This window comes from Protopterus annectens, chromosome 7.part0 (genome assembly GCF_019279795.1).
Source record: "Protopterus annectens isolate FY-2018-M chromosome 7.part0, PAN1.0, whole genome shotgun sequence".
In the NCBI taxonomy this organism is placed as follows: Eukaryota; Metazoa; Chordata; order Ceratodontiformes; family Protopteridae; genus Protopterus; species Protopterus annectens.
This window is the reverse complement of record NC_056739.1, coordinates 654,351,521-654,367,529: the sequence shown is the minus strand read 5'-3', so window position 1 is coordinate 654,367,529 and position 16,009 is coordinate 654,351,521.

Sequence of the window (16,009 nt, the reverse complement as noted above, 5' to 3'; positions counted from 1 at the left end):
TATTTGAGGAAACTAGAAGCTTGTTAGCAGAGCGTAGTGTAGCTAGATTAGTATATGGTGTAATTAGATTAGTGAGGATAGGGTTGTTGTTAGGGTGGTACAGGGTCTTGTGCATAATAAGTAATTGTTGAAAGAGTATCTGTTTTTTCAGTTCTAGCCATCCAAGTTGTTTGAGGTTAAGGCAGTGGTGAGTTTTAAAGGGGGAACATGTGATGAATCTAGCTATACTGTTATAACAGGTGGAGAGTTTGGAGAGGTTGTTTTTGGATAGGTTAGTATATATGACAGAGGCATAGAAGAGGGTAGAAATAAGGTGGGTTTGGGCAATTGCTTTCCTTGCAGAAGGGGTAAGGAATGGTTTTATTCTATAGAGGGTGCCAAGTTTTCTGTTAACAGACTTTATAGTGGAGTTTATGTGTTCATCGTAGTTGAGATGATTATCAATAGTTACACCTAGTAGGTGGGTTGTAGTCTCTGGGTTGATGTTGGTACCATTGTTAGAGGTTAAAGAGAAGAAAGGAATGGGTGATTTATGAGTAGGAGTAAAAAGCAGTAGTTTTGTTTTTTTGGGATTTAGGAGGAGGCAGTGTTGCATAAACCAGTTTTCAACATTCTGAAAAACAGTTTGGGTGAGGGAGTGGAGAGAGGATATATTCTTGGCTGTGCAGATTAAAGTGGAGTCATCAGCATATTGAATGCAGGTGGCTTGAGGTAAGTTCATGTGTAAGTTATTAATAAATAAGGAGAAGAATAGGGGACCTAAGATAGAGCCCTGGGGAACTCCAATATTTACTGGAAGTAGTGAAGACAGATTGTTATGCCAAAGTACTGCTTACTGTCTATTTTCCAGATAAGACCTAAACCATTGTATGGCTTGAGGATCGAGAGAGTGAGCCTTTAATTTGTTTAATAGTAGGTTATGGTTAACCATGTCAAAGGCTTTTGACAGGTCAATGAATAGAGCAGAGGAAAAAGAGTTATTGTTACAATTTTTATATATAGAGTCGGTAAAGGATAAAAGGGCAGTAGATGTGCTATGGAATGGCCTGAAGCCATGTTGGCAACTTGCCAGTAGGTTATTTTGTAGTAAGTGGTTAAGCAGTTGTTTGTGAATACATTTTTCCATTATCTTAGCTAATGGGGAGAGTAGAGCAATAGGGCGAAAGTTAGAGAGCTCAGTAGATGGTCCTCCTTTATGTAGAGGGATGATATGGGATATTTTCCATAAAGCAGGGATTTTGCTCTCAGAGATAGTTCTGTTAATAAGGATTGAGATGGGATAGCCTATGGCTTTTGCGGCAATTTGTAGGTATTCAGATGGGAGATGGTCAGCAGAAGGGGTGCAAGGTTTCAATTTTTAAAGAAGCTTACAAATGAGAGAAGTAGATACAGGTTGTATTTGAAAGGTGGGTATAGAAGTATTGCAGTTATTAGGTTGGGTAGCAGTGGGGGGTGGTAAAGAATTGGCTAGGGTTTGAATGGCATCTGTGAAATAGTTATTAAAGGCATCGGGGATTAGGTTGGAGTTGCTATTGTTGAAACTGGTTGGGTCAGGAGTAGTAGTGTGACCTGGCTGAAGAAATTTGTTTATCCCAGACCAGAATTTTTGTAGAGTTTGTTGATTGGTTTGTTGAAGGTGTAGGAAGAAATCTTTTTTGTCTCTAAGAATATCCTTTTTGGTGGTATTTCTTAGTTGTTTAAATTGGAGGTGGGTTGTTGTACATTTGGTAGATCTCCATTTGGCCCAGATTTTATTTCTGAGGAGTATCTTTTGCCTAGTTTGTTTTGTGAGCCAAGGGGCAGATTTGGTTTTTATTCTAGTGGAGCGATAAGGTGCATGGGAGTCTAGGATTTGAAGAAAGTTTGTATTAAAATAGGTGACAGCTTCGTCTAGTTCTAGATAGGTTAGTGGTGACCAGTCACATGCTTGCAATTTGGTTAAGAAGCTGTCTGGATTAAAGAATTTTTTTAAGCGGGAGGTTTTGAGATTATGAGTAGTTGCAATATGGGCTTTTTGTCTAATAATGTAGGTAAGTACATGGTCACTGATATCGTCTGGAAGGGTTCCTGGAGTATAAGATTCAGGGTGGCTATTAATAAGAAGCCAGTCCAGAGTACTTTCCTACACACTGAGAAGAAGAAACTGGAGGAAGGAATACTCAGGTTACAGTACAACATGCATTGCAGTGTGTACAACACAGCCTGAAATATGAGAGACATACCAACCGTTACACTCACAGAACAGTGTCCACAGCATACCAGCATGGTCCCCACCCTGATAATCTGAAAGGGCTACGCCTACCTAACAAACCTTTTTATAGCACTGTCCTGAAATCACAGTGAGAACTGCAATCGCTACACAACAGGCTGCATGCAATTAGTAAATGCTGGCTAACAATTGGTGCAGAGGCCATCACATGGACATGTGTAGATACCTACAAAAGCATCCTGTACTCCCAGTCCACACATGCAATACTTTCATTGCACCCTCTGGAGGTAGAGACAGAGAGAGAGAGAGAGAGAGAAAAGAAAGAAAAGAAAGAAAGAAAGAAAGAAAATATATAACAACAAAACAAACAAGTTGTCATCACAACCTGACACTGCCAAGGCATACTGAAGCTGGCAAGAGAAGCAGCAGCAGGCCAACTATCAGAAAGCCAACGCAAACAGCTGTAACAAACACAGGTGATGTAAAGTAAAAATATAATAATCTACATACTGTGAACCCTCCATATGTGTTATTGGTCTGTATCTATGTATATGAAGATGTGCATAGGGCAGGGGACATACTGCAACTGTCACTGAAGGCTGTACATACATATGTATGTGAAGGTAACTATGTGCACATATCAATGTAGGTTGTAGTGCAATGTACAATGTAGGTTGTACAGTAATGGATGTTCATCAGTACGTTAGTGTGTGTATACATATGTGTAAATAAAACGGTTTATATATATATCTATCATATGTATATCGAGATATGTATATATATATATATATATATATATATATATATATATATATAATATGCATATATGTATACATACATAGAGAGGGATGTAGAAATACATAGACATATATAGATAGATAGAATATGTACATACATATATATGTAATACACACATACATATATAGATATATGTAGATACATATACATATACAGACAGATCTGACTGTCTACAGATATGTCTGTATATGACTATCTCTCTCTCTCTCTGTCCCACCCCCCTCTCTCTCCCTCTGTCTCTCTCTCTCTCCCCCTCTCTCTCCATATATATATATATATATATATATATATATATATACATAAATATGTATATACTGAGTGAGGCACATGTGTGCAGATGTAATGCAACAGGTGCCTGGTGACAAAGGCATGGAGTGAACACCAGTGTGGATACTGGAGTACCATACCCCATTCCAAAACACTTACACCAGTAACCACCACATATGTGCTTGATGCCCACCACTGCATGTGTCAGGGGGGAACAGGGGCAACCCCATTGATATTCACAGTGGCACACTAGTCCTGTAATACCTGTACATGGTATTTGTCAGCAGACATGGTGTGTCAGCTATGGACATGTAGGTCACTGTACCCCTCTACACCCCACAATGTCCTACATGGTATGTACCTCCCATGACAGCTACAGATATGGAGAAGGACACAGTCATACATAAGAAACTGTGACAATGCACTCAAACACATTACCTATGCAGAGTGACTGACAAGACCACAGAGCGCACCCATACTACCTACATAGAGGTTACCACTGCTGGATATACATAGTTAAGTCACACCCATGACAGTTGTCCAACAACCACGGTAACACCTCACAACATCCACAACCCAAATGACCTATGTCTGTCGTCCTTGTCACCTCAGTAAAGAGCACATGGTGGAGGTACAGGTTCCTACCCACAGATAACACATACCCTGGAGTAAACCACACAGCAGTAAGAAGCAAGGCTCCCCATGAGTAGATGTCAGACATACCCCTGCTGAATGTTATGCAGATAGGTAATATGCCATATGAGTCACCCTGTGTAACTGTTTGACAGGAGCAGGCATGATCACATCACATTACATGTGTCACAAGGGGCAGGGTAGCATAACAGTATGCTGCTGTAGGCCCAGGGCCAATAGCATACTACCTACCTAAGAAACAATGCACACCCACGAACCCATTGCAAACCAACTATGTGAGGTGGAATGAGTGTGCCAGTGACTGGGTGCATGTTATGTAATGGTGTGATTGCTCACCATGACTGTCTGTCATGGTAGTGTGTGTCCTTGGTGTGAGGCCAGAGACAGATGTGTGAGGTATTGTGATCCAAACATACTACATTGCCATATGTTGTGCTGTGTTACCCTGTATGTGACTGTGGTGTAGGTAGGGTTATGGCAAGTAAGAGTAGTGTGCATTACCAGTGAAATATGTAACGTGCATTGCATGCAGTGCATGGGTTGATAATGTTCCCCATACAGTACCATGATACAAACCCCCAGTGTGAGATTATGCATTGGACCTGAACTAGTGTGCTGACTGCTGGAGTATACTAGTCTGTCGTATGGAGTGTGCCAGGTACTGTTGCACAGTTGTCAGTTGAGCACTGATATCTGGTCATTTACATGTGTATCCCCCAATAGACAGACAGATGCTATATATGTGAATTAAGTTATATCACTACAGTCGAGTAATATGTGTATTATGTGCGCCATATTTTGCTGACATATATTGCTGACATATTTGTCTTTTCCTTTTCAGGGCTATGGTTCATCAGCGAAACACTACCTACTCCGCTGTGGAGGATGAGGAGCTACACCAGAGCCTGGTGCGGGATTTCGCAATACTCTTTTCCCACACCAGCCAGAACCAGCAGGAGAGGGCTGCACTGTGGCAAGACTTGGTCCGTCGGGTAAATGACATAGGCACGCATAACCAGACATATGAGCAGGTACGCCATCACTGCAGGGATTTAATTAGAAATGTCCATCAGCATGCATTGGATATCCACAGGCAACAGCTTGCCACAGGTGGTGGGGCGGCTATACATCCCCCCTCACCAGACTGGAGGGACTACTCCTAAGTGTTGTGGCTCCAGCCCAACAGCAACAACAGCAGCAGCATACATGCATAATGATGGAGGCTGGAGCCACCCAGCAGCAGGACTCTGAGCGTGCCGGTAACATACCATATGTATAGTTGACTGTTCTGTACACTGGTAGTTTATGCATGTGTGAGGTGTGTCCTCGGTTTCTAGCTGTTATCTTGGTAATTATTGTGCAAGAGTGATATTCTCAATATCAGCAGTAGACCTGAGGAAGCCAACTGTTGTACTACTGAACTGTATCATACTCACAATATCAATGGCACAGTTGTGCCCACTGACAATAAATGTCTCATTTCCACAGGTCCCTCTGGTGTAACAGCAAGGCAGCCTATCCATGCTGGTGAGTGAGTAATAACAATACCTTCAATATTCTTGATACTAATAGTAATAATAGGCTGAAGCAGTAGTGCTATGTGTTTAATTTCAGGTGTGTTTGTGTCTGTGTGTTGATATCTCATATACTGAGGAGTGTGCATGTGTGCATGTGCACCTGTGTGTATGTGTGCATGTATGCATGTGGACCTGTGTGCATGTGTGCATGTGCACCTGTGTGCATGTGTGCATGTGTGCATGTGCACCTGTGTGCATGTGCACCTGTGTGCATGTGTGCATGTGTGCATGTGTGCATGTGCGCATGTGTGCATGTGCGCATGTGTGCCTGTGTGTATCAGTGGTGACATTGTGTACACATTGTAAACTATGTTTCCTGTCTTACTCCTACAGGTTCTGGTGCTGCTCTGGTGTTGTGCAGCAGGGAACCTGAGTCAGCTGCCGTGGATAGTGATAATGATGATACCTGTGTAATGGCACAGGGAGGTGTGCCAGGGTCTGTTGGTCAGCCAATTGACAGTACACAGCTGTCGACCCCATCATTGAGTATTTATATATGCCAGCACTAACAAATCAGAAGCACTTCACCCTCACATACTCACCTTGAGTACCTTGTTCCCCATTGCCCCTATGTGTTGTTAATTATTATGGAATTCAAAATACTATGGTAGCATGTGCAAAGGTCACTTGTCAATCTCCTCTCTGGTCTAGTTGGTGAATCTGTGAGTCATATGGCAATGTTACAGCTGCCTCGTGTACACAGACAACCCTCTCCCCTTCACATAAACTTACAACACATGTCAGAGATGCAACCACATAGCCAAACTGGGGGCTAAGCTCTCTTAACTCAGTACTGGCATAACCTGTCAGGTGGAGTGGGATACTACAGTAAATACAATACCAGTCTCACATAGACCTACCACGACAGCAATCCAAACACACAGGAACATTCTTGGAGTCTCAGAATAGCATCCTGCCTAAGCAGCAGACACCTGCAAAGCAGACACACAAGCAAACGTTAAGCCAGAACAGAGCACGTGCAACACATAGCTCACAAAGCCTGTGTGCCGAACAGTCACAGCCCGTACGGCTAAACAACACACCTGCTACAGTAGTAATAGGTACCTCTATCTTCAGGTACACTGAGGTCCCGCTCACCAGACTGAACAAAGAGAAGGTCACGGTGAGATGCCCATCAGGCACTATGATCCACCACATAACACAAGCATACAGGTCAATCCAAGGCATGTACAAATATGACTCAGTCATTGTCCGTGCCAGTGTGAATGACCTGTGATGTACCTCCCTGGACTACATGATAGGGGACATAGAGGGGCTCTCTGAGCGTGGCACAGGCTGGTATGACCCTGACCTTGAGTAGCATCTTACCCTTACCAAGAATGCTGCCACAATATGTAGACAGGATGATCAATTTCTACAAATGGCTTATGTTTTGGTGACATTCAAAGGGGATCCAATGCCTGTCAGCGTGGGATTACATGCTAGACAAGCCATGATGCTTTGCTAGGGACAGCTTGCACCTGTCACCCATGGGCCATTGTATATTGGCAAAGGCTCTTGCTACACACATAGTGCCTTTTTATGCAAGGCTCATATTACATAGCCACCTACACCGGTATCACACGGGATAGGACACTAATAGTAATGCTACTCAATGCCAGCAGTAGAAACCTCAAGATGCATGCACTGGAAACTGTCCTTAGCATGGAGAACAGCAATATCTGTGCAGTAACAGAATCCTGGTACAAGGCTCCCAGGCACACCCCATGACTGCCAGGTCAAACCTTATACCATGCTTGTCATCCCCTAAACATGCACCAAACCAGAGCAGGGGGGAAGTATCCAAAGGCACCACAGAAACACACACCTCCAGGTTGGTGGCACAGCACAAAGCATCAGAGTCTATCCATGTGCAACTAACAGTGGGTTACACTGCCTTCAGGTTCATAGCCTGGCACACACCACCCTCCCATACCCAGGAAACCCACTTGGCCTTCCTGACAACACTGGGAATATGACCGTCTCTACAAACACCATTATATGGGTGGACTGCAACTACCCAAACAGAGTGTAAGCATTACTCTAGCTCCAAGACCCTAGCTGAAAGGTTCCTAGCATTTATTCACTGAATTGCTATGGAACAACTTGTTACCACTCCCACAAGAGGTGAAAACATGCTGAACCTGTTCATCAACAACATGTGGACTATATGCTCCAGACCAGACATGTATCCCTCGCTGGTAGGATGACACCATATACAACTCACACTGTATATTCACATACCACATGCAGCCCCTGCACAGAACATCACAGTCATAAAATTATCTAATGCAAATTCCATGTATTCACATGAGGCAGGCTTCAGACATGGGAACTATTGAAGGTCACAGGTACATATGTGCATGTGGCACACACATACATCATGTGTGCATTGACATTACTGATATAATCTATGTCATGCAATATTGGGAACAACACCCCACACACATGGACAAACTGTCAAAAACACACATGACGTTTGTAGGATACAAACCCTTACCTAACTGTGTTAGGACACTTGTAAGTGACACAGTAGCAGAGCATGCTATTTGCATTACTAGGAGATTGGTTTTCTCCTGCTGTACTTATAGGGTGCTGACATCATCAGTGTTTAGACAGTGGAATATGCAGCATGTAGTGTGTTGTACTAGTTGCCAAAAGGGACATCTCTCTTACACATAGAATTGCACGCACCCTACTCCCCCCCCCCCACATTTACACATACACTGAACACTTGCAGGATTCAAACCCCTACCTAACTATGTTATGACACTTGTGAGAGATGCAGTAGCAGAGTGCATTATTTGTATTACTGGGAGGCTTGTTTACTCCTGCTGTACTTATAGGGTGCTGACATCATCAGTGTTTAGACAGTGGAATATGCAGCATGTGGTGTGTTGTTCTAGTTGCAAAAAGGGACATTTCTCTTACACATAGAATTGCACACACCCTACTCCCCACCCACATTCACACACACACACTGATCACTTGCAGGATTCAATCCCCTACCTAACTATATTATGACACTTGGGAGAGACGCAGTAGCAGAGCGCACTATTTGTATTATTGAGAAGCTTGCTTTCTCCTGCTGTACTTATAGGGTGCTGACATCATCAGTGTTTAGACAGTGGAATATGCAGCATGTGGTGTGTTGTTCTAGTTGCAAAAAGGGACATTTCTCTTACACATAGAATTGCACACACCCTACTCCCCCCCCCCACATTCACACATATACTGAGCAGGATTCAAACTCTTATCTAACTATGTTATGACACTTGTGAGAGATGCAGTAGCAGAACATGCTATTTGCATACTGGGAGGCTTGTTTTCTCCTACTGTACTTATAGGGTGCTGATATCATCAGTGTTTAGATACTGGAATATGCAGCATATGGTGAGTTGTACTAGTTGCCAAAAGGAACATTTATTTTACACATAGAAATGCACACAACCGACTCCCCACCCAGTGAGCACTTGCAGGATTCAAACCCCTACCTAACTATATTATGACACTTGTGAGAAACAGTAGCAGAGCGTGCTATTGGCGTTATTGAGAGGTGTGGTTTCTCCTGCTGTACTTATAGGCTGCTGACATCATCAGTGTTTAGACAGTGGAATATGCAGCATGTGGTGTGTTGTTATAGTTGCCAAAAGGGACATTTTTCTTACACATAGAATTGCACACACCCTATAGGGTGCTGACATCATCAGTGTTTAGACAGTGGAATATGCAGCATGTGTTGTGTTGTACTAGTTGCCAAAAGTGACATTTTTCTTACACATAGAATTGCACACACACTACCCCCCCCCCACATGCACACACACACTGAGCAGGATTCAAACCCTTATCTAACTATGTTATGACACTTTCGAGAGATGCAGTAGCAGAGCGCGCTGTGTGTATTACTGAGAAGCTTGCTTTCTCCTGCTTTACTTATAGGGTGCTGACATCATCAGTGTTTAGACAGTGGAATATGCAGCATGTGGTGTGTTGTTCTAGTTGCCAAAAGGGACATTTTCTTACACATAGAATTGCACACACCCTACTTCCCCCCGCCCAACATTCACACATACACTGAGCAGGATTCAAACTCCTATATAACTATGCTATGACACTTGAGAGATGCAGTAGCAGAGCACGCTATTTGTATTACTGAGAGGTTTGCTTTCTCCTGCTGTACTTATAGGGTGCTGACATCATCAGTGTTTAGACAGTGGAATATGCAGCATGTGGTGTGTTGTTCTAGTTGCCAAAAGGGACATTTTAGGATTGACACCTAACATGTTATGACATGAGAGGAGAGATGCAGTAGCGTGAAGTGTATGTGTATTACTGAGAACTTTGCTTTGCTTTACTATAGGGTACTCATCATCAGTGCAGTGGTATAGTGGAGTATGCAGCATGTTGTATGTGCCAAGTTGCAAATTGGACATTTTTTTTTTAAGATACACACCCTATAGAACACACCTATATCATATCAGTGTTTAGATAGGAATATATGCATATGCGTGTGTGTTGTTGTTCTAGCAAAGAGAGATTTTTTTACACATATAACTATATGACACTTGAGAGATGCAGTAGCAGAGCGCGCTATTTGTATTACTGAGAGGTTTGCTTTCTCCTGCTGTACTTATAGGGTGCTGACATCATCAGTGTTTAGACAGTGGAATATGCAGCATGTGGTGTGTTGTTCTAGTTGCCAAAAGGGACATTTCTTTTACACACACCCTACTCACCACCCCCAGTGGAATATGCAGCATGTGGTGTGTTCTAGTTGCCAAAAGGGACATTTCTTTTACACACACCCTACTCCCGCCCCACATTCACTGAGCAGGATTCAAACTCCTATCTAACTATGCTTTGACACTTGTGAGAAATGCAGTAGCAGAGTGCGCTATTTGTATTACAGAGAAGCTTGTTTCTCCTGCTTTACTTATAGGGTGCTGACATCATCAGTGTTTATAGACAGTGGAATATGCAGCATGTGGGGTGTTGTTCTAGTTGCCAAAAGGGACATTTCTCTTACACATAGAGTTGCACACACCCTACTTCCCCCCCAACATTCACACATACACTGAGCAGGATTCAAACTCCTATATAACTATGCTATGACACTTGTGAGAGATGCAGTAGCAGAGCGCGCTATTTGTATTACTGAGAGGTTTGCTTTCTCCTGCTGTACTTGTAGGGTGCTGACATCATCAGTGTTTAGACAGTGAAATATGCAGCATGTGGTGTGTTGTTCTAGTTGCCAAAAGGGACATTTCTCTTACACATAGAATTGCACACACCCTACTCCCCCCCCAACATTCAAACATACACTGAGCAGGATTCAAACTCCTATATAACTATGCTATGACACTTGAGAGATGCAGTAGCAGAGCGCGCTATTTGTATTACTGAGAGGTTTGCTTTCTCCTGTTGTACTTATAGGGTGCTGACATCATCAGTGTTTAGACAGTGGAATATGCAGCATGTGGTATGTTGTTCTAGTTGCCAAAAGGGACATTTCTTTTACACACACCCTACTCCCCACCCCACATTCACTGAGCAGGATTCAAACTCCTATCTAACTATGCTATGACACTTGTGAGAGATGCAGTAGCACAGCACACTATTTGTATTACTGAGAAGCTTGCTTTCTCCTGCTGTACTTATAGGGTGCTGACATCATCAGTGTTTAGACAGTGGAATATGCAGAATGTGGTGTGTTGTTCTAGTTGCCAAAAGGGACATTTCTTTTGCACACACCCTATTCCCCCCCAGTGGAATATGCAGCATGTGGTGTGTTGTTCTAGCTAAAAAGGACATTTCTTAAAAGGACTTTACACACACCCTACTCCCCCCCCCCAGTGGAACATGCAGCATGTGGTGTGTTGTTCTAGTTGCCAAAAGGGACATTTCTTTTACACACACCCTACTCCCCCCCCCCAGTGGAACATGCAGCATGTGGTGTGTTGTTCTAGTTGCCAAAAGGGACATTTCTTTTACACATAGAATTGCTCACACCCTACTTCCCCCCCAACATTTACTGAGCAGGATTCAAACTCCTATATAACTATGCTATGACACTTGTGAGAGATGCAGTAGCAGAGCGCGCTATTTGTATTACTGAGAGGTTTGCTTTCTCCTGCTGTACTTAGGGTGCTGACATCATCAGTGTTTAGACAGTGGAATATGCAGCATGTGGTGTGTTGTTCTAGTTGCCAAAAGGGACATTTCTTTTACACACACCCTACTCCCCCCCCCACCCACCCACCCAGTGGAATATGCAGCATGTGGTGTGTTGTTCTAGTTGCCAAAAGGGACATTTCTTTTACACACACCCACCTCCCCCCCCCCCACATTCACTGAGCAGGATTCAAACTCCTATCTAACTATGCTATGACACTTGTGAGAGATGCAGTAGCAGAGCGCGCTATTTATATTACTGAGAAGCTTGCTTTCTCCTGCTTTACTTATAGGGTGCTGACATCATCAGTGTTTAGACAGTGGAATATGCAGCATGTGGTGTGTTGTTCTAGTTGCCAAAAGGGACATTTCTTTTGCACACACCCTATTCCCCCCCAGTGGAATATGCAGCATGTGGTGAGTTGTTCTAGTTGCCAAAAGGGACATTTCTTTTACACACACCCTACTCCCCACCCCACATTCATTGAGCAGGATTCAAACTCCTATCTAACTATGCTATGACACTTGTGAGAGATGCAGTAGCACAGCGCGCTATTTGTATTACTGAGAAGCTTGCTTTCTCCTGCTGTACTTATAGGGTGCTGACATCATCAGTGTTTAGACAGTGGAATATGCAGCATGTGGTGTGTTGTTCTAGTTGCCAAAAGGGACATTTCTTTTGCACACACCCTATTCCCCCAGTGGAATATGCACTATGCTATGACATGTGAGAGATGCAGTAGATTTATATTACTGAGAAGCTTGCTTTCTCCTGCTTTACTTATAGGGTGCTGACATCATCAGTGTTTAGACAGTGGAATATGCAGCATGTGGTGTGTTGTTCTAGTTGCCAAAAGGGACATTTCTTTTACACACACCCTACCCACCCACCCAGTGGAATATGCAGCATGTGGTGTGTTGTTCTAGTTGCCAAAGGGACATTTCTTTACACATTTTGCTCACCCTACCCCCCAACATTTACTGAGCAGGATTCAAACTCCTATATAACTATGCTATGACACTTGTGAGAGATGCAGTAGCAGAGTGCGCTATTTGTATTACTGAGAGGTTTGCTTTCTCCTGCTGTACTTAGGGTGCTGACATCATCAGTGTTTAGACAGTGGAATATGCAGCATGTGGTGTGTTGTTCTAGTTGCCAAAAGGGACATTTCTTTTACACACACCCTACTCCCCCCCCACCCACCCACCCAGTGGAATATGCAGCATGTGGTGTGTTGTTCTAGTTGCCAAAAGGGACATTTCTTTTACACACACCCTACTCACCCCCACATTCACTGAGCAGGATTCAAACTCCTATCTAACTATGCTATGACACTTGTGAGAGATGCAGTAGCAGAGCGCTATTTATATTACTGAGAAGCTTGCTTTCTCCTGCTTTACTTATAGGATGCTGACATCATCAGTGTTTAGACAGTGGAATATGCAGCATGTGGTGTGTTGTTCTAGTTGCCAAAAGGGACATTTCTTTTACACACACCCTACTCCCCCCCACATTCACTGAGCAGGATTCAAACTCCTATCTAACTATGCTATGACACTTGTGAGAGATGCAGTAGCAGAGCGCGCTATTTATATTACTGAGAAGCTTGCTTTCTCCTGCTTTACTTATAGGGTGCTGACATCATCAGTGTTTAGACAGTGGAATATGCAGCATGTGGTGTGTTGTTCTAGTTGCCAAAAGGGACATTTCTTTTACACACACCCTACTCCCCCCCACATTCACTGAGCAGGATTCAAACTCCTATCTAACTATGCTATGACACTTGTGAGAGATGCAGTAGCAGAGCGCGCTATTTATATTACTGAGAAGCTTGCTTTCTCCTGCTTTACTTATAGGGTGCTGACATCATCAGTGTTTAGACAGTGGAATATGCAGCATGTGGTGTGTTGTTCTAGTTGCCAAAAGGGACATTTCTTTTACACACACCCTACTCCCCCCCCCAACCACCCACCCACCCAGTGGAATATGCAGCATGTGGTGTGTTGTTCTAGTTGCCAAAAGGGACATTTCTTTTACACACACCCTACTCCCCCCCCACATTCACTGAGCAGGATTCAAACTCCTATCTAACTATGCTATGACACTTGTGAGAGATGCAGTAGCAGAGCGCGCTATTTATATTACTGAGAAGCTTGCTTTCTCCTGCTTTACTTATAGGGTGCTGACATCATCAGTGTTTAGACAGTGGAATATGCAGCATGTGGTGTGTTGTTCTAGTTGCCAAAAGGGACATTTCTTTTGCACACACCCTATTCCCCCCCAGTGGAATATGCAGCATGTGGTGTGTTGTTCTAGTTGCCAAAAGGGACATTTCTTTTACACACACCCTACTCCCCCCCACATTCACTGAGCAGGATTCAAACTCCTATGTAACTATGCTATGACACTTGTGAGAGATGCAATAGCAGAGCGCGCTATTTATATTACTGAGAAGCTTGCTTTCTCCTGCTTTACTTATAGGGTGCTGACATCATCAGTGTTTAGACAGTGGAATATGCAGCATGTGGTGTGTTGTTCTAGTTGCCAAAAGGGACATTTCTTTTACACACACCCTACTCCCCCCCACATTCACTCAGCAGGATTCAAACTCCTATCTAACTATGCTATGACACTTGAGAGATGCAGTAGCAGAGCGTGCTATTTATATTACTGAGAAGCTTGCTTTCTCCTGCTTTACTTATAGGGTGCTGACATCATCAGTGTTTAGACAGTGGAATATGCAGCATGTGGTGTGTTGTTCTAGTTGCCAAAAGGGACATTTCTTTTACACACACCCTACTCCCCCCCCCAACCACCCACCCACCCAGTGGAATATGCAGCATGTGGTGTGTTGTTCTAGTTGCCAAAAGGGACATTTCTTTTACACACACCCTACTCCCCCCCCCCACATTCACTGAGCAGGATTCAAACTCCTATCTAACTATGCTATGACACTTGTGAGAGATGCAGTAGCAGAGCGCGCTATTTATATTACTGAGAAGCTTGCTTTCTCCTGCTTTACTTATAGGGTGCTGACATCATCAGTGTTTAGACAGTGGAATATGCAGCATGTGGTGTGTTGTTCTAGTTGCCAAAAGGGACATTTCTTTTGCACACACCCTACTCCCCCCACCCAGTGGAATATGCAGCATGTGGTGTGTTGTTCTAGTTGCCAAAAGGGACATTTCTTTTACACACACCCTACTCCCCCCCCCACATTCACTGAGCAGGATTCAAACTCCTATCTAACTATGCTATGACACTTGTGAGAGATGCAGTAGCAGAGCGCTATTTATATTACTGAGAAGCTTGCTTTCTCCTGCTTTACTTATAGGGTTCTGACATCATCAGTGTTTAGACAGTGGAATATGCAGCATGTGGTGTGTTGTTCTAGTTGCCAAAAGGGACATTTCTTTTGCACACACCCTATTCCCCCCCAGTGGAATATGCAGCATGTGGTGTGTTGTTCTAGTTGCCAAAAGGGACATTTCTTTTACACACACCCTACTCCCCCCCACATTCACTGAGCAGGATTCAAACTCCTATCTAACTATACTATGACACTTGTGAGAGATGCAGTAGCAGAGCGCGCTATTTATATTACTGAGAAGCTTGCTTTCTCCTGCTTTACTTATAGGATGCTGACATCATCAGTGTTTAGACAGTGGAATATGCAGCATGTGGTGTGTTGTTCTAGTTGCCAAAAGGGACATTTCTTTTACACACACCCTACTCCCACCCACCCACCCACCCAGTGGAATATGCAGCATGTGGTGTGTTGTTCTAGTTGCCAAAAGGGACATTTCTTTTACACACACCCTACTCCCCCCCCACATTCACTGAGCAGGATTCAAACTCCTATCTAACTATGCTATGACACTTGTGAGAGATGCAGTAGCAGAGCACGCTATTTATATTACTGAGAAGCTTGCTTTCTCCTGCTTTACTTATAGGGTGCTGACATCATCAGTGTTTAGACAGTGGAATATGCAGCATGTGGTGTGTTGTTCTAGTTGCCAAAAGGGACATTTCTTTTGCACACACCCTATTCCCCCCCAGTGGAATATGCAGCATGTGGTGTGTTGTTCTAGTTGCCAAAAGGGACATTTCTTTTACACACACCCTACCCCACATTCACTGAGCAGGATTCAAACTCCTATCTAACTATGCTATGACACTTGAGAGATGCAGTAGCAGAGCGCGCTATGTGTATTACTGAGAAGCTTGCTTTCTCCTGCTTTACTTATAGGGTACTGACATCATCAGTGTTTAGACACCTCCCCCAGTGGAATATGCAGCATGTGGTGTGTTGTACTAGTTGCCAAAGGGACA